Below are 18,122 nucleotides of genomic sequence, written 5' to 3' on the forward strand. Positions count from 1 at the left end.
ATTAGATAAGACAGAGCTGGGGCCAGGTCAGGGTCTTTGTTGTCCATTTTAAGGGCTTCAGCATTTCCTCCAAGTGAAATGGTAAGCCATGGAAGAATTTTTAGCAGAGGAGTAACACGATCAGACTTAAGTTTTGGAAGGATCACTTTGTCTTCTTTGTTGAGAACAGACTGTTAGAGATCAAGTTCATAAGCAGGGAGAACAGTTAGGAGGCAATTGCAATAATGCAAATGCTAGATGAGTTCTTGTCTTAGAAACGTATATATCTAGGCCAGTCTGGATTAGATGCTTAAGCATGATGTTCACCTCATGGCTAGCTTCCAAGTGTAGCGTTTTTTCAGAAACATTTATAACTTGCTGCTGTGTATTGAATGTCCCCCCAAACTCTTTGAAACTTAAGTTCCACTGTAACAGTGTTAAGAGGGTGGGAAATTCTATTATGGTAATTAAAGAGTGGGGCCTTAAAGAGGTGATTAGACTGTGAGGATTGTGTCCCTGTGAATGGACTGATCCATTCATGGAGTAATGGGCATGGTTCTGCAGTCAAATGCTCTACCACTGAGCTATACCCCCGCTAATGGGCATGGTTCTGATGGCTTTAAAAAGACAGCAAGTGAAGAAGTCAGCTCTCTCTCTCGCTCAGCCACTTTTGCCATGTGAAACCTTTCCATCACTATAAAGTCACCGTTAACAAGGCCTGCAGCAGATGTGTTCCCTGGACTTTGGACTTCCTAGCCTCCAGAACTGTAAGGAATAAATTTTATTTTATTATAAATTACCCAGTTTCAGGTATTCTGTTATAAGCAACAGAAAATGACTAATACACTTTCTCTTATTTCTGTGCATGGACCAACATCCTCCCAATCCACCTACACCCAAGACAGCCTCTGCAGCACTATCCTAGGGGAGGAAGACGCTTGGCCTTTTGATGTTCAAAGATTTTTCCTCTGGGCTTCAAATGTTACTGCTGGAAACGTGCATTTGTAACCTTTTCCTCTTCCGAGGTATCTCTGACACCTCTAGGTCTGAGAAATTCTCTTCCATCCCTTCATCCGTTTTTTATCCTCTTGATTTTACCTGCAGTACATTCAATCACATATTACCAAAGCAGGTCCTGGCTTTAGCTGGAACTCAGTCTCCTTACCTGTTGTCAATGGCACCAGAAATGAGTCTTTCTGTAGCTGACATTCTCCCTGTGGTGGCTGACATCATCCGAGGGGGACCAGCACCTCATTCTTTAGCATTAGTAGAATTTTTCTCACTTCCTCTACCCTTCAGACCCCCTAAAAGTTCCTATTTCCAGTCTGAGAGATGACTCTAATCCAGAGCTCATTTTAGAAGCAATAATGATTGACAGCCCCTGAGCCTTCATTCAATTTTTCAGTTATGATCACCTTCTCCCGTTACCTATGCCAGAGGTTGCTGGCAACCCACCAGCCATGTCAGCTCACAGATGTGCTTTGTTTGGCCCATACAGTGCTTTTAAAAAGTTTTGAATAGTTGCCCACACTTAAAAATGATGAGATTTATATAAAAAATTGAGTTTTTCCATTTCTCTTGAAAAATGGGAAGACTTGACTAAACCAGGTATGTATGCTTGCATATCAACAGTCAGCTGGAGTTGAATAGCAGCTGTGTTGTTCGACAAGGTGCTCTGCAGTTCCCCATGGCCTCACTAAGCCTGTTCCACTCTCCATCAAGTTCCCTGCCTGCCAGGTCCCTCTAGACATTTGAGTGCATCACCTATGATTTCTACTCTCATTCTCCCACACATCCCACTATCCTTTCCAGAACTATTCTAGGGCATTCCAGTGTCCATAAAGAATTAAGGACAATGAGAGTAATCTCTCATTAATAATCTCTCATTATTAATAACAATAACAACATTTCCCAGCACATGGAAAAGAATGAGACATAACTTTCATACAGGAAAGAGTGACCAATTTCTAATGTCTTTTCAAAATAAGAGTCTAAATTGATGTTGGCTAGTCTTCCAGTTTATTGCAACCTGGGTAACCATTGAACATGCACTCTGACCTTCCCTTTGGTCTAGCCCTGCTCAGACCCAATCTCTTCTAGCAAAGTCTCCTGAAATAGGATTTATAGAAAGACCAACAATGCAGTGCAACTGTGGACAAAGATACTGGTGCTGGATTTTCGGTCACCACTTCTGACCTAATGCCAGAATTTCTGTTGCCTTTTGGGTCATTTTCATATGCCTGTATGATGAGAAGAATTCTCCAATATCCCGTTAGAGTTACTGAGCAGTCTCAGTTCAGTGGAGTATAAATATGTAAGGATTTATTTCTTCCAGTCACTGCCTTCAACCATACCCAATTCATTCTCCAGTTCGTGTCACTTAATACCATCTGGAATCTATCCCATAAACTTCCAGTCATTTTGAGTCATTAAACTCAGTTATTTTAATATCAACCTCAAATTTGATTTGAATCCCTTCCCTCCTTTGTGATCTTTCTGTGTGGCCCATGTGGGGGTCTGTCAGAGGACCCCTGTAGGACCCTTCCACTCCACAGTTTCTGACCAGCAGATCCAGCTCTAATTCCATCTACCATTAGGTCAGGTCACCATCCCATTGCTTCTTGTTACTGGGATCCCGTTGCTCAGGTGGTCACCACCATGGGCAGGGCAAGACACCTAAAATCTTGTTAATTTCTGTGGTACCCACTTGACTCACTTATCTTTGCCACAAACAGTGGCGGGACAGACCAGCCCCGCTCTCCTTCCTGCTGTCTCTCTTTAGGTGCTTTTTCCCACACCCAGATAGGCACAGGGACAAATTAATCAGTTTATGGCCTAAGCAAACCTCTAACTAGGGAATTCACCCATTCCACTGAGAGTGCAAATCTTGCAGGTCCCAGCCTCCGAGCTCTTCTCTTAGAGCCTTTCTGTTACTTGCTTTGTGAGGGGCATACCCTCCTCTTCTCTCTGGGGAAGAAAGGTGAATCATCTCTCACCCCAAACCCTACAGTTTTCCCAAGGTCAAGAAATCCACTGTCTTACCCTTTTCTCTCCCCAGTTTTTTGTTCATCAAGGCGAACTAGGGGACGGTCGTGTGTGGTAGGCTCAGCTCTGCAGAGTCTTTGTAGGCCTTGAGAGAGGTGTGTGGTCCTGTTGGCTGCTCTCTTCAGAACTCAGGGACTTTACGATTTCACATGTGTTCTCTGTTCTCAGCGCTGGTGCCAAGTCTGGGAAAACCTTGCTCAGCATCTTGCTACACTATTCTATTTGAGCTGGCTGAATCAGGTAGTGTACCTCTAATTATGAGTGACAGAGAACCCGACTCAAAATGGCTCTGCCGGGCCGGCCCGGTGGCGCACTACTACAGTGCGCCGCTTGGGAGCGTGGCAGCGCTCCCGCCGAGGGTTCGGATCCCACATACAGACCAGTTCCCGCTCACTGGCTGAGCGAGGTGCGGGTGCAGCACTGAGGGTTGCGATCCCGTTGCCGGTCCCGGTCCGGTACAGGCGCAACACTGAGGGTTGCGATCCGTTGCCGGACACAAAAAAAAAAAAAAAAAAAAAAAAAAAAATGGCTCTGCCAATGAGGAATATTATCTCACTTAAATAGTTCAAGTGGCTTCAGGCCATATTGATTCCTCACTCAAATGGTGTCCCCAGGTCCCTAGTTCAGTTGGTTTCTCTGGGTGAAGAAAGAAGTGATAGATGAAAGAGTTGTGGGGTCCTTGTGGAGGCCCACCAGGCTCACATCATCACTTTCCAGTTGCTCAAACAAAAGTCCTGCAACATGACTTGGATCACGTGCCTGTCCCTGACTATACCACAGAACTCAGAAACAGCTGATGCCACCTTGAGAGCCAGTTGAAGTTTGAAAATAACTTCTCTCCATCCCTCCTTGCCTCCTATGGTATCCATCAAAGAAGGCCATAGATTTCCCAATCACATCCAAACATAACCTGTGGGTGCTAGACACACACTAGGACCAAGTCTAAGCTGCGGGCTTGGCCATATAATGGAGCTACTGCTGGGCTTCAGAGGGGTACAAAGAATACTTGTTAAAAGTTTAGGCCTTGGAGTAAGAGACTTGGATCCAAATCCTTTCTCCACCTTGGGTAAGTACTTAACTTCTTTGACACTCAGTTTTCCTAGTTTCTTATCAACCCAGGTCATTAAGGGGATGAAATAAAATGTGCCTGGTACAGTTATTATTATATAATGCTTGGTACCATTAGACACTCAACGAATACTATTTTAATTGCTAAGCACCTCCTCCTTTGTGCACAGAAAGCAATACTATGGGAAAAAATGTGCTAAATTATGAAGGATTCTTCCTGCACTTCCTAGAAGGGGCCAATTCAACAATGTTATTTGAAGTGGTAAGCAGATTTTCCTGCCATTTCTCCTATTACTCTTTGTACATTACAGTGGAGGACCCAGTGTGAGAGATGGAGGGTGGAGGTGGCCTAAGTGTATGAATTGTCTTAAGCACTGAGTTTGTATGTGTGTGTGTGTGTGTGTGTGTATATATGTATAGATGTGTGTGTGTATGTGTATATATGTATAGATGTGTTTTTGTGTGTGTGTGCATGTTTATGTGTATATATGTATAGATGTATTTGTGTGTGTGCGTAACTGGGATGTTCATGCTAGAATTAAACTAGCATAGATTCACTGATAATATCCAAAGAGCAACACAGGACGCTTTGGAGAATATGCCAAATTTGAAACACCTGTGAATTTAGCAACACCCACAAGACATTGCTGAGACTTTCTCCTCTTAGATATATTCCCGATAAAACGGGGAAAATCAAGGTATTTTTGTTTTGTCATTTAAAGAAAAGCAATTTTGCCCGAAGTTCATATTTAAGCAAATTGTAAAAATATTGATAACATGAATTCGTATTTTTAAATGAATTTTTAACATTTATTTTAAAAAATTAAATAATACTGGACTTAAATCTGAGAGTTTTGTGTTTTTAATATATCAACTAGAAACCATACCTTTCTGTAACATAAAATATTACTTTCTTGGGAGACATTAACAATGAAGGTAACCTGAATTATGTTGAAATGTTTGGTGTAACTGTGTAAATATAAAATGCAACAATAGCCTGTTATTTTTAAATCGGTCTTTCATTTATTCTGAGAATAAGATATCAACTGGTGCCCTCTTGTGGAAGTGATTATTTTAGATGTTGGAAAAGAAACCCCTGTGCAACAGCATTGTGGCGTACCTATCACGGATGTATTTTTTTTCCAGACACTTGCTATGACTTCGAATTAATCATATAGTTTTGTTTATATACAAAGTCAAAGATAAGATATTAACATGCATCATAACAGTGGTCCTCACAGATTTACACTACAAGACTTTTTTTCTTAAGTAAATCTTCAGGTGTCATCAGATTCAACTGTTCTAAGAACTTCAATCAGATCTCATTCAGGTATGTTTGTATTTCACCTCAAAAAGTTGAACCATATAAATACATTGAAATACAAATAAAAATACTTCTTAAAAGCTTTAAACCTATGGTGTCACCATCTGTACTTTTTTCCTCTGGCACCTGCCCTGCCGAAAGTTCTCTTGATGCCTCATCCCCCAGGTATAGGTTCTGACCCAGACCTGAACTAGTTCTGACCAGGTGAGAAATCCTCCAGGAACATCAGCCGCCATGTCCACCTTCACCTCCACCTTTTTAGCAGCTGGTCACCTTTGCTATATGTCAGTATATAAAGAAGAACAGTCATACTTGTCCAAGACTAAAAGTATGAGTAATTCTTGGGATATAGAATTCTCTGGTATTCAGGGGCCGGCCCGGTGGTGCACTGCTACAGTGCGCCACTTGAGAGTGTGGCGGCGCTCCCGCCGAGGGTTCGGATCCCACATACAGACCGGTTCCCGCTCACTGGCTGAGTGAGGTGCGGGAGCAACACCGAGGGTTGCGATCCCGTTGCCGGTCCCGGTCCGGTACGGGTGCGACACTGAGGGTTGTGATCCGTTGCCGGTCACAAAAAAAGACAAAAAGGAAAAAAAAAAAAGAATTCTCTGGTATTCAAGGTATTCAAGGAGAGGTTGGTCAGCTGCTTAGTGGACACATGGCAGAATGTACTCAAGTTCAGTTAGTTATTTGGACTCAATAATCTTCATGGTCCCTCCCGACCTGAGATTCTAAAGCTCTCTTATTTAATCTGATGGCCAGCCCCACTGAATGCATAGTGGCTCCTCTTCAGTCCTAAGATGATCATGAAGATTTGAATCTAGTCCTCGCAGGATTGGTCTGGACCTGCCTCTGGAATTAATCTAAGTAAACCCTCAGAACCTTCAAAGGGCCATTCAAAATGCACATTTATTAGGCACTGGGCCATAACAGAGATATGAGGATCTTTTGCCATTATTTTTAAACATTTGTAAATAATGGAGGAATATATAGATTATCTCTAGTAGAAATTTGTCAGGTATAATTAAGGTGGGATATCAATTGAGATAGGCAAACGAGGCAAGATAGAAGGTGTAGGTGCACATACTCGAGGAAAACCTGGAAACATCCTAGGGTAAAGGACAATGTGTGGGCTTTAGGGCACAAATGACCCAGATTCAAACCCTGGCTCTGTCCTTCCTAGATGGTAAGTGTCTGAGTTTCTGTCATCCGTAAAATAAGAATGATTTTACTTATCCCACAGGGTGTTACAGGAATTAAATGGCATAAAAAATAAGAAGCACACAGCATGGTACTCGGCACACAGAAGACTCTCAGAAAATGCTAGCTTTTCTCATTAAGGGGGAAAAGCAATATAATAGGTGAGGTAATGGCCAGAACAGGACCCTGATGTGTAAAGCCTTTAATAGGCAGGACGTGGGAAGAGGGAAACACTAAACAAATATTTCTTGTATGTAATTAAATTGTGTTCACTGATTATCCATGAAAGTCTTATCTTACGTATCAGGAGACTCTCTCTCTCTCTTCTCTAAAATTTTATATTATTTTCCCCAATAATCTTTGATTATTAGCTGGGGCACATTTTAATCTCTCAGCTTTTGGATTCACACAGTGTAAGTGCTCTTAGGTGACTTGGAATTATATATATGTATGAGCAGAACACTGTAATTTGTACCTCCCTTGCCTTTGCATTAGGGACATCTCTGACAGCTGACATCGAAAGCTTTTAGAAAACATCTTCTAGTCCCTGCAATGAGGTGTCCATGGGGGACTCTGATAGTTAAGACCTGACTATGCGATAGCTCAAAGTTGACTATGGGATTGGTCAGGTCTACAGACTTTGTGATTACAGTTTATGCTAGGAATTCATTTCTGAAGACCTAGTAGCATTCAAAGGATGAACAGTTTAAGACAAATTCAATTGGAGAATAGTATTTGTAATTATTAGCTAAAGTAATGCCACCATGTGGCAAGAGCAAAAATAGCAGGTACTCAGAGAGCCAGTCTGCAAGTAGCAATTCCTTATTCATTTTTAATTAATTGATTTTAATAATTTTGTTAATTGACTTTAATTAATTTATTTTTATTTTAATTACCATTGTTTCTAATATTACACAAAATTAGACTTTATTACTGTTTTTTAAATTATTTTTATTGAAACATTGATTGTACATATTTATGGGGTACAGAGTTATATTTCAACACATATATACAATGTTTGATGATCTAATTAATGTAATTAGCCTATTCATCATTGCAAAACTTAATCATTTCTTTGTGATGTGAACATTTGATCTCCTCTCTTCTAGTCATTTGATAACATGCAGTTAATTATAGATTCCTGGGTTGAATGTACACCAATACAACCTATTTTTTCTATCTAGCTATAATTTTACAATTTTTAAATTGATGACTTCAAATGCATGTAATTCAAATGTGCATAAAAGTTAACAGCCCTAGAACTTACTTTTTGTGATCAGAACTTAATGTGGACAACAAATAATAAAATGGGCACCTGAAGCTAAATGAAATGTGAGAAAGTCTGCACTTGGATAATGTTAAGTAAGCGTTAGACTGCTACACTTTGTTTAGAATTCTACTAATAATTTGATTGATTCCCTGAGTAAAATTAATGCATAAGATGCGAAGAGAATTGACCAGCATTAAAAAAGTAAGGGTGGGCTTTTGTGGTCAATATGGTGGACTGACCATATGCTAATTTAAATAAAAGTGAAGAAATTTCAACAGGATACTGTAGTGGATTGAATTATGTCCCCCCAAAACTCACTAAAGCTTGAATTGTGTCCCCTAAGTCTTATGTATTAGAAACTTAGCCCCCACTGTGACTGTTAAAAGGGTGGAAATCCTATTATGGTAATTGAAAGGTGGAGCATTGAAGAGGTGATTGGATTGTAGGGCTGTGCGAATGGATTAAAAATAGTAGTCATGGGAGTGGTTCTGAGGGTTTTAAAAGAGGAGAGAGGAGAGTTTGTCTCTCTCTCTATTCTCTCTGCTTCCATCATCTTGCAATATGAGACCCCTGGGTCACTGTTGCCACCACCAGATGGACTTTGGACTTCCCTGCTTCAAAAACTGTAAGCAATAAATTTCATTTTCTTTATAAAATACCCAATTCCAAGTATTTTGTTATAGTTAACAGAAACAGACTAATACAGATACATTCACAATGACAGAGAGAGAAAGAGAGGGAGATAACTGGAGACTGACAGAGAGAATCAATGGGTGAGATGTTAGCGAATACCTGAAAGAAGAGCAGCTGGAGGGATAGGATGGAGGGCTTGTGACGTGGTCTCGGGTGCTCCGGGAGGAAGATACGACTAAGGAGGTTTTGATTAGGCCTCAGAAACGTGCAGCTGGAGAGAAAGCACAATGGTGTGTGGGAGTGCAGAGCTAAAAACAAGAGTTTTAACTTAAGATCTATATCTGGAAGAGGTGACCCTAAGTTCCCAAACACTACTCTCTCTATAAGCACAGAACTCCAGGCAGCGAGACCCTTGTGCACTAAGAAACAGATTGGAATGTATCTCTCGGCTTTTATTCCATACACTATGGGAAAAGCCTCTCCTTCTGTCAAGATCGAGTAACATGGACCAGATTTATCCCTCCAATTAAAACAGCTAAAAATCTGAACAAAATACATAAAAGAACAGTTCTCAGGGCCCTGAATATCCGGCAATGAAGAACAGTGACTACTGAAATCTAGGAAGCGAATGAGGTAGACACTACAGTTGACCCAGCTCACTGCCCGGAGAGAATTTCCAGACTGCAATACAGGAGGGAGAACCCAGGCAGAAACCAGTGGTTGGTCTCCTTGAGTTGAGGAGAAGGAGATAAGAGTCTGGGGAAGCCAAGGAAGGTGGACCACTAAAGAAGAGAGACCAGTACAGAAAGAGAACTCTGGAGACTTGCTGAGGGTCTTCTTTACGCATTCAGTCAAGTACTGATCAGCACATGCGTGTGAGGAAACTACACAAGGCCAAGGAAAGAATCACAGCAGAGGATCAGAAGAAAAAATCTACAGGGCTCACAGATCCAGGCTTAGTGTTTGCTCTCTCCAGCTGACTGGAAATTCTCAGACTCATTGGACATTAGGTAGAGTACTCAGAACAATTCTTCCTCAGAAGTGGGTACAATTAACCACTGGCTTGATCCTGCTTAACAAAAAGTTGAAAGTCAATCCCAAAAGAGTTAAAATGTTCTAAGTAACTTAACTTGCCCCATAACAAAGGTCAAAAATATTTATAGGAATTCAAAAGCATCCTCCTCATCCAACAAAGTAAAATTCAGTGTCTGGTGTCCAGCCAAAAATTACCAGGCTTGCAAAGGATCAGAAAAATATCACCCATAATGAGGAGAAAATCAATCAAATTGACCCAGAATTGCCTCAGGTGACAGAATTCATAGACAAGACATCAGAGATACAAAAAGAGACTTAAATTAAAAATTTAGGGATGAAAACTAAAGCATTTGAAATAAATATACAGTGGATAGTATTAACAAAAAATGAGACAATGCTGAAAAAAGATTAGTGAACATGAAGACATAGCAATAGATTACAAAATAAAACACAGAAGAAAACGAGACTGGAAAAAAAAATGTGAACAGAGCACAAGTGAAGCCTAATATATGTGTGATTGCAATTCCCACAGGAGACGGAGGGATAGAGGAGAGAGAAATTATTTAAAAAAATACTAGCCTGCACAAAATCTTCCAAATTTGGTGAAAACCATAAACCCACTGTGTTTTGAAGCTCAGTGAACCCCAAGCACAGGAACCATGAGGAAAAGTACACTAAGACATATCATATTCAAATTACTTAAACAAATGATAATGGGAAATCCTTAAAAAGCGGACAGAGAGTTAAAAAGACACATTTTGCATAGATGTGTATAGAGGAACAAAAGTAACCGAAGAGACAATGAAAACCAGAATGCAGTGGAGCAACATCTTCAAAGTACCTAAAGAAAAAATGATCAACCTAGAATTACACAGTTGTTGGACACAGTGTCCTATATGTCAAGTAGATCAAATTGGTTAATTGTTTATCCAGATCTTCTATATGCCTATTGATTGTTGTCTGCTATCAGTTACTGATAGGTGGGTATTAAAATCCCCAAATATGATTGTGAATTTGTCTATTTTTGTTTTTAGTTCTGTCAATATTTGTATTTTGAAGCCATGCTATATGGTATATACTAATTTAGAATTGTTATACCTTCCTCTTAAATTGACCCTTTTATTATTATGTAATATGACTCTTTATCTCTTATAATACTTCTTGCTTTAAATTCTATTTTGTCCTATGCAAATATAGTTACACCAGCTTTCTTTAGGTGAGTGGTTTGCACTGTGTCTCTCTTTCCATTTATTTTTAATTTTTTTTAATTATTATTTTTAACATGCCTGCTGTCTTCTTGAGCTCAATTTCCCTATGCCAGGGTTTGGAAAATGCCCTTAAAGAGAAAGCTGGAATGAATGTGAGGTTCACCACATGAACTTTTCTTCTCTCAAGGACCTTAGCCCTTGCTATCTGGTACCTGCAGACAGTTGTTTAATATATCATTCCAGCTTTTATATTTTTTGTGAGAAGGTAAGCCTGAATCTAGCTACTCCAGCATGACCAGAGCTGGAATTGTCCTGTCTACTATCTAGCTTTCAACATTTTTCTTGTTGTTGTCTCTCCCAGTCTCCTCATCCTTATGGGTTTATGCCATTTTTTTTTAAACCATAATTTTTCAGAGGGAGAAGAAGTAAACATATGTGCTCAAACTGCCATCTTTAATCAGAAATCCTCATCTGTGCTCTGCTGGAGTTTTGCCTGAACTTGCACCTTTGTGTACTGGCTTGCTGTCTTCCCCTTCCCTATCCACCTTTCCTACTCCCTTTCCAGTATTTCTTAGGAGTATTTCCTTAATAAATAAGTCATTTGTATGTGTGTAAGCTGTCAGAATCAAAATGGAGTCACATGTGTCAAATTCTACAAAAAGATAAGTAAATAAATCCCGGAGGCTGGGAAGGAAGGGTCCTCACACATACGTGCCGATAATAAGAACTATTACAAAGACTGTCTTACCCATACATGCCTGTAACAAAAACTTTTGCCGAGGATTTTTTAAACCGCAGCTTGCTCCATGAGTCACAAGGACAGCTAAGCCGATGTACAAGAACAACTACCTGACACACTTCCACCAATGAGCTGATGTCAGCTCCTGTGATAAACCCAGGTAAACAATGCTCTCTGTTTCAAAACAAATTACATGTACTTTTCTCTCTTGCCTTTAAAAATCTTTCTCTTCTTTTACCTCCCTGAATACATGCATAGTTTACTGTGGCATACTTATTCCCATTGCAATGTTCTATTCCCATTAAACTCATTCTTTTTTCGGAGATCCTCTCTTGGTTTGTAATTTATGTTGACGTATATAAATCTTCATTTTGGGCTGTGCTTCTGGGGAACCAGCCCTAAGATAAGTTACTATACTTTACTATTTGCCTCTTAAGTTAAATATATTTACACTCTATGACCATAGTTTCCATGGTTATTTAAAATTGGTTGTATATTTAAATGGATTCAGTGTTTGCCACTTTTTTAAAAAAAATGGCTTTCATTATATTTCTTGCTTGATTGGATTTTATTATGAGGAAGGTTTTATAAGATAGTCCTATGTGTACTTTATTTCCCACGTTATTTTATAGTCACCCATTGTCTTTATAATTGAATGACAATATGTCTGAACGTAAGACATTTTAGACTCAGTTTCTTTCCCTCAGCATTTTGTAAACAATGTTTCATGTCTTCTGATGCTAAAGGTTACTGTGAAGAAATCACAAGGTGGCTCCATTTTCTTCCACTTAAAAGTAACTTTTAAAAATTCTTTTGGAATAGTTGAAGAAATTTTATCCTTGAAATTCAATAAAGACTAGGAAATATTTCATTGTCCATTATGATGTTGCTGGATTTCACTAGAATATGCTGTGTCCTTTGAATCCGTAGTTTAAAATTTTCCTTTATTTGGGAAAGTTATCTTCCATTACAACCTTTAAAATTCATGTCATATTCCATTTGTTTATTCTTTTTTTTTTTCCTTTTTGTCTTTTTTTCGTGACCAGTAACGGGATCGCAACCCTTGGTGTCGCGCCTGTACCACGACTGGCAACGGGATCGCAACCCTCGGTGTCGCGCCCGCACCACGCTCAACCAGTGAGCAAACCGGTCTGTATATGGGATCCGAACCCTCAGCAGGAGCGCCTCCGCGCTCCTAAGCGCCGCACTCTACCAAGTGCACCACCGGGCCGGCCCTCCATTTGTTTATTCTTATTTGGGAACACAGATTATATTTATATTCTGTGGTCTTTGTATCTACTCTATATTTATTAAGTTCTCTGTAATTGTTTAACTTCTTTTCTTTTTCTCTGTATTGTATTTGTCTCCATTGTCTCCTCCAGACCTGAAGTTCAATAAATAGTCACTAGCCCCCTGTGACTGAATCTAAATTAAATGTTTTTGAAAAATGTAAAGTCCAATTCCTTGGCTGTACTAACCACATTTCAAGTGTTCTGGAGGCAGTTGTGGCTGTATAATTGTGGACAGCACAATTATAGAGCATTCCAGTAATTGCAGGACATTCTACTGGACAGTGCCACTTAGAGCTATAATTGAGTCTCTGTTGCTTGTGGGGTTATTTCTCTTTCTTATTGATTTATAGTTTGGTTCCATAAAGGTATTATGTTAGTCTTCAATATTTTCCTATAACCTTTTATTTCTACTTTGTGGTTTTTATCTTCTCCTTGAAGTCTTCTTATGGAAATTTGTGACTGTATAAACTCTCTCATAATTATAAAGCATGTTGGGGGATTATCCCATTGGGAGGGGGCTTGTTTTTTACTGCCACATATATACTTTTTTAATGTCTCATTTTAATGTACATTTTTCCATATTAGTTTCATTTATTTATTTTTGGCTGAAACATATTTTTCCCTTCTTACGCTGGTTTATATCTTATTTTTTGTTTGTTGCTTATTTTACCAGCATTGCACCTTTGCATACTGGCTTGCTGTCTTCTTCTTCCCTATCCACCTTTCCCACATAGAGCCTTTCCTTAATAAATCACTTGTATGTGTGAAAGTTGTCAGACTCAAAATGGAGTCATATATGTCAAACTCTACCAAAAAAATAAACCAGTAAAGCCAGAAGGCTGAGAAGGGAGGGCCCTCACGCATACACATGAATGGTAAGAACTATTATGAAGACTCTCTTATCCACATATGCCGGTAACACGAACTTTTGCCTTCTCAAACTAACATAAAAGATTTGTCTGAACCTATTTATGCCGATTATAGTGTGGCTGAATTCACCCTGACCCCTTTCCTATCTTTTTTCCTTACTTTATGAGCTATACTGGAAGGGTCAGCAAATATGGCCTGTGGGACTAACTGGCCCATCTCCTAGTTTTGTAAATAATTTCACTGAAACAGAGTGACACTCATCCATTTACTTATTGCCACTGGCTGCTTTCATGCTACAACAGCAGAGCTGAGCAGCTGTGACAGAGATCACATGACTTGGGATGTTTAAATACTTACAGCCTGGCCCTATACAGAAATGTTCGCTAATTCCTGAAATACAGTGAAGGAAAAATTATCTGTAGCCCAGGGCATGGAGAAGGATGAGAATAGGGTTGGAGAAGATCCTCCATTAGCCAAACTAAGCTCTGTTTACTCTTTTGCAGTTTTGTTAAACGTCTTCAGCCTGTGTTTACTCCATGTCTTTGTCATTTTGAGCTGCCATAACAGAGTACTATAGACTGGCTGGCTTGGAAACAACAGAAATGTATTTTTTACAGTTCTGTAGGCTGGAAGTCTAAGATCAGGGTGCCAGCATAGTCAGGTTCTGGTGAGGAGGATTCTTATCTGGGTTGCAGACTAACAACTTCTTGCCATATCCTCACAGGACAGAGAAAGCATGCTAACTTTCTGGGATCCCATTTATAAGGACAGTAATCCTATTCATGAGGGCTACACTTTTGAGACCTAACTACCCTCCGAATGCCCACCTTCAAATACTATCAGCTTGGGGTTTAGGATTTCAACTATTCATTTTGGGGGGGCATGCACTCCATAACAATTTCGTAAAGCCAGGCATATCCTTTTTGAGTCCAGAGATAAATTTGGGCTTCAGATTGTCCTCAATCTCTAGTTCAGTTTGGACCTTGGACCTTTTGCTACTTTTAAGGAGAGGTAGCCCAGCTTGTGCTCTTACCCTGCATTTAGGCATCAGTCATTTCTACTACCAAAGAGATGAAAGTTTTGTGAACGGTGGGTTTGGCTTCCTTATTGAGCACTTTTGATACTAGGAGGACTTTTCCTGGGCTGTCCACCAAGGGCTCTGGGCTCAGCCTCTGCCCTCACCTGCAACTGCCTCAGGTCTTCTCTTTATTTCTGAAAGGGGTGGGTCTTCTATTTCTATGAAGATTTCTTCTTCACCAACTGCCCTTTGGTGAAATTTTTCAGGTTTTTGTTTTCCTCAACTCTCCTCCATAACACTTCTGAAAAGTCAGTGTTAGGAGCTTTCTATAGCCCACAGTATGTTCCTTAAAAGAGCTTTGGTTTTTATTGGTTAACAACTCCCATGTGTTGTATTTTTCTTTTCTTTTTTTTTGTCCTTTTTGAGACCGGCCGCACCGCGCTCAGCTAGTGAGCGCTATGAGAGCACCAGTCATCCCTATATAGGATCCGAACCCGCGGCGAGAGTACTGCTGCGCTCCCAGCGCCGCACTCTCCCGAGTGCGCCAGGGGCTCGGCCCTTTTTTTCTTTTTAAAAAAATCTCTTTGTTGTGCATATCTTAGATTTTTGGAAGAATAAAATTTTGAGATCTGGCTTTCCTCTGCCATATGAAACTGGGAGATTGCACACTTGTTTAAGAAAATGATCAGTGAAGAACATATTTGCAGAAATCTCTTTAGCTAATTCTTTCATTGTTAAAGTGAAGAATTTGCAATTGAAATAAACAACCACAAGGGGGAGTGCTTCTTGTGACCTAAATTGCCTTGAATAAACAAGTGTATATCCTATATGCTGGGTTTTGTTTTTATTTAAAACGACCAATTAATAAAATTACACAAGAAGGATGTAATATTTTTAAATAATCTCATTCAATCACAAAACTGACTCAATAATATTTTGTACACCTACAAGATGTGTGGCACTCTGCTGGGCTGTTTTTTAGTAGCATGCTACAAACTCTATGTCTTTACAATTCAGTTGTACAGAAAGGTATTTGAAATTCTGGGTGATCTGTTAAAATGAGTAATTCCACATGAGTTTATATAGAACTGGTCTTTCAAAAAATAACTACAGCATCATCTATTTCTTAATGAGAAATTTAAATACCACTAAGAATACCATAAAGGCACTAATCCAATGTCTATAGATATCACACCACACAGTCTAAACTTCCTCGGAGATACTTAGACACTGTTCACAAATTCTGCAATACTTAAAAAATAAAGGGGTACATGTCGACATATTTGAAAATCATTTCCTTTATGTTTTAACAGAGCACATGTTTATAGGCCCAACCTGCTTAAATAAAGTCACTGAAGCTAAGTAGCATTTTACAGAGTTCCTGATAATAGATCACTAAAATACCTAGGACTAGATACTATTACTAGCTGAAAATGACAGCAGAAAATATGTGGACAGAAAATGGAAGTAGGATATAATTAAAATTTGGTAAGATAATATAAAATATTTAGATTTTTAAAAGTCTGTAAAGTGTAAATGGATGGATGAGTTGACTTTTAGAAATAGATATATAATTTTAAAAATTTCCATTTTAGGCTCAGTTCAACCAGAGGCTGAACTGTAACATGTAAAAGCCGAGTCAATGGTGGCAAGTATTTAATTATACTATTTTAGTTGGGTAGGGAAAACAAAACAAAACAAAAACCATTACCTACCTGTGAAACAATTGACAGAAAATCTAACAATGAATGCTAATTCTGCCAACCATGTCTGGTAAAATTATTTTTCAAAAAATGGAATTAATATTTTTGATAATTTCTTACTATAAGCAAAGTTACTTTCCTGATATTTTAATGGAACCTTCTGTGAAGGTCTGACTTGCTCCTGTATTTCTAGTCCCGCAGAATCCCATTTTATTTCAATCTGAAAATAAAATGGAAGTATTTTTGCCTCAACTTACTTTTTTTAACCTAGTAAGATTTCTTACGGTAAAAATAAGTGGGAAAATGATGTCTCCAACTACGTTTTTACCATTGTAGCTTAAGTAAAATGCAAATACTGCTCCTAATGTTTTTTTGTTCCTAAAATAATTTATTATATTTTACTCTGATCATTCACTGATTTAATTAAGGAATTTATAATAAAAATAAAATCAAAGCCTTTGGAATCAGCTGGGAATTTTCTGGTATCAGTCTTTCCTGCATACCCACAAATTATAGGGAAGGCTATTTTTAAAAAATTGTTTCATATGTAATGTGTAATGAGTAAAAGATGTGAACAAAAAACTTCGCAGAGGAGTATAAGTGGCTAATAACATAAAAAGATTCACCTAATTAATAATTAGAAAATACAAATGAAAATGAGGCAATATTATCAATATACGAGGGGTCTTCAAAAAGTTCGTGGAAAATGCGTATTATGAAAAAGCCATGCATGGATTTCAAAAACTTCTTGCACCAAAATAAACTCGTACTAACTTGTTATAACGTGTCTGAACAGGATCAACTTTGAGACACGAAGAAGGGTAAGACAACAGTTCGGAAAGAATCCCTGTCTGAGCAACATGAATTCTGCTAAAACTGAAGCAGGAACAAACACCAAATTTATGATGAAGCGTGGGTGGAAGAATGGTCGAATCATTGATGCTTTAGGAAAAATTTATGAGGACAATGACCCCCCAAACAAATCATCCGTGTACAGATGGATTACTAGATTTAACAAGGGATGAGACCAGGTTGAAGATGAGGCCCGCAGCAGCACACTATCCACATCAATTTGCGAGGAAAAAAATCATCTTACTCACATCGTAATTAAAGAAGACCGACGAATAACAGCAGAAACAAAAGCCAACACCATAGACACCCCAATTGGTTCAGCTTACACAATTCTGACCGAAAAATTAAAGTTGAGCAAACTTTCCGCTTGATGAGCGCCCAAACTGTCACGCCCAGATCAGCTGCAGCCAAGAGCCAAATTCTCCTGAAGCATTTCTTCAAAGAACTGTAAAGGAGATGAATCATGGCTTTACCAGTAGATCCTGAAGTCAAAGCAAAATTAAAGGAATGCCTATCAAGAGGTGGAAGTGGTCCAGACAAAGCAAAAGCAGACTGGTCCAGAGCAAAGCTCAGGGCAATAGTTTTTTCCTGCTACTATTCTAGCAGATTCAACTCAAGCATCTCCTAGGTGTGGTTTCCTAGAGCACACTCCCCAGGTTCCACCCCCGAGAGATGTAACATATATCCCTGGTATTACACTAAGGTATACGGAGTTACCATTAATGCCTATGACTCTCTCCGATCCAGGACTGTGAACTCCAAGGGGAGGGACGCCTAACTTAATCCACAAGCTGCGCAAGCAATTTACAGCAGAGTCCTGGATGGTAGGAAGTTGGGAGTGTTGGATGGATAGCATGTGGACAAATTACCAAGCAGCTAGTAAAAA

The sequence above is a fragment of the Galeopterus variegatus genome, unplaced genomic scaffold, assembly GCF_000696425.1.
Source record: "Galeopterus variegatus unplaced genomic scaffold, G_variegatus-3.0.2 Scaffold930, whole genome shotgun sequence".
NCBI classification, from domain to species: domain Eukaryota; kingdom Metazoa; phylum Chordata; class Mammalia; order Dermoptera; family Cynocephalidae; genus Galeopterus; species Galeopterus variegatus.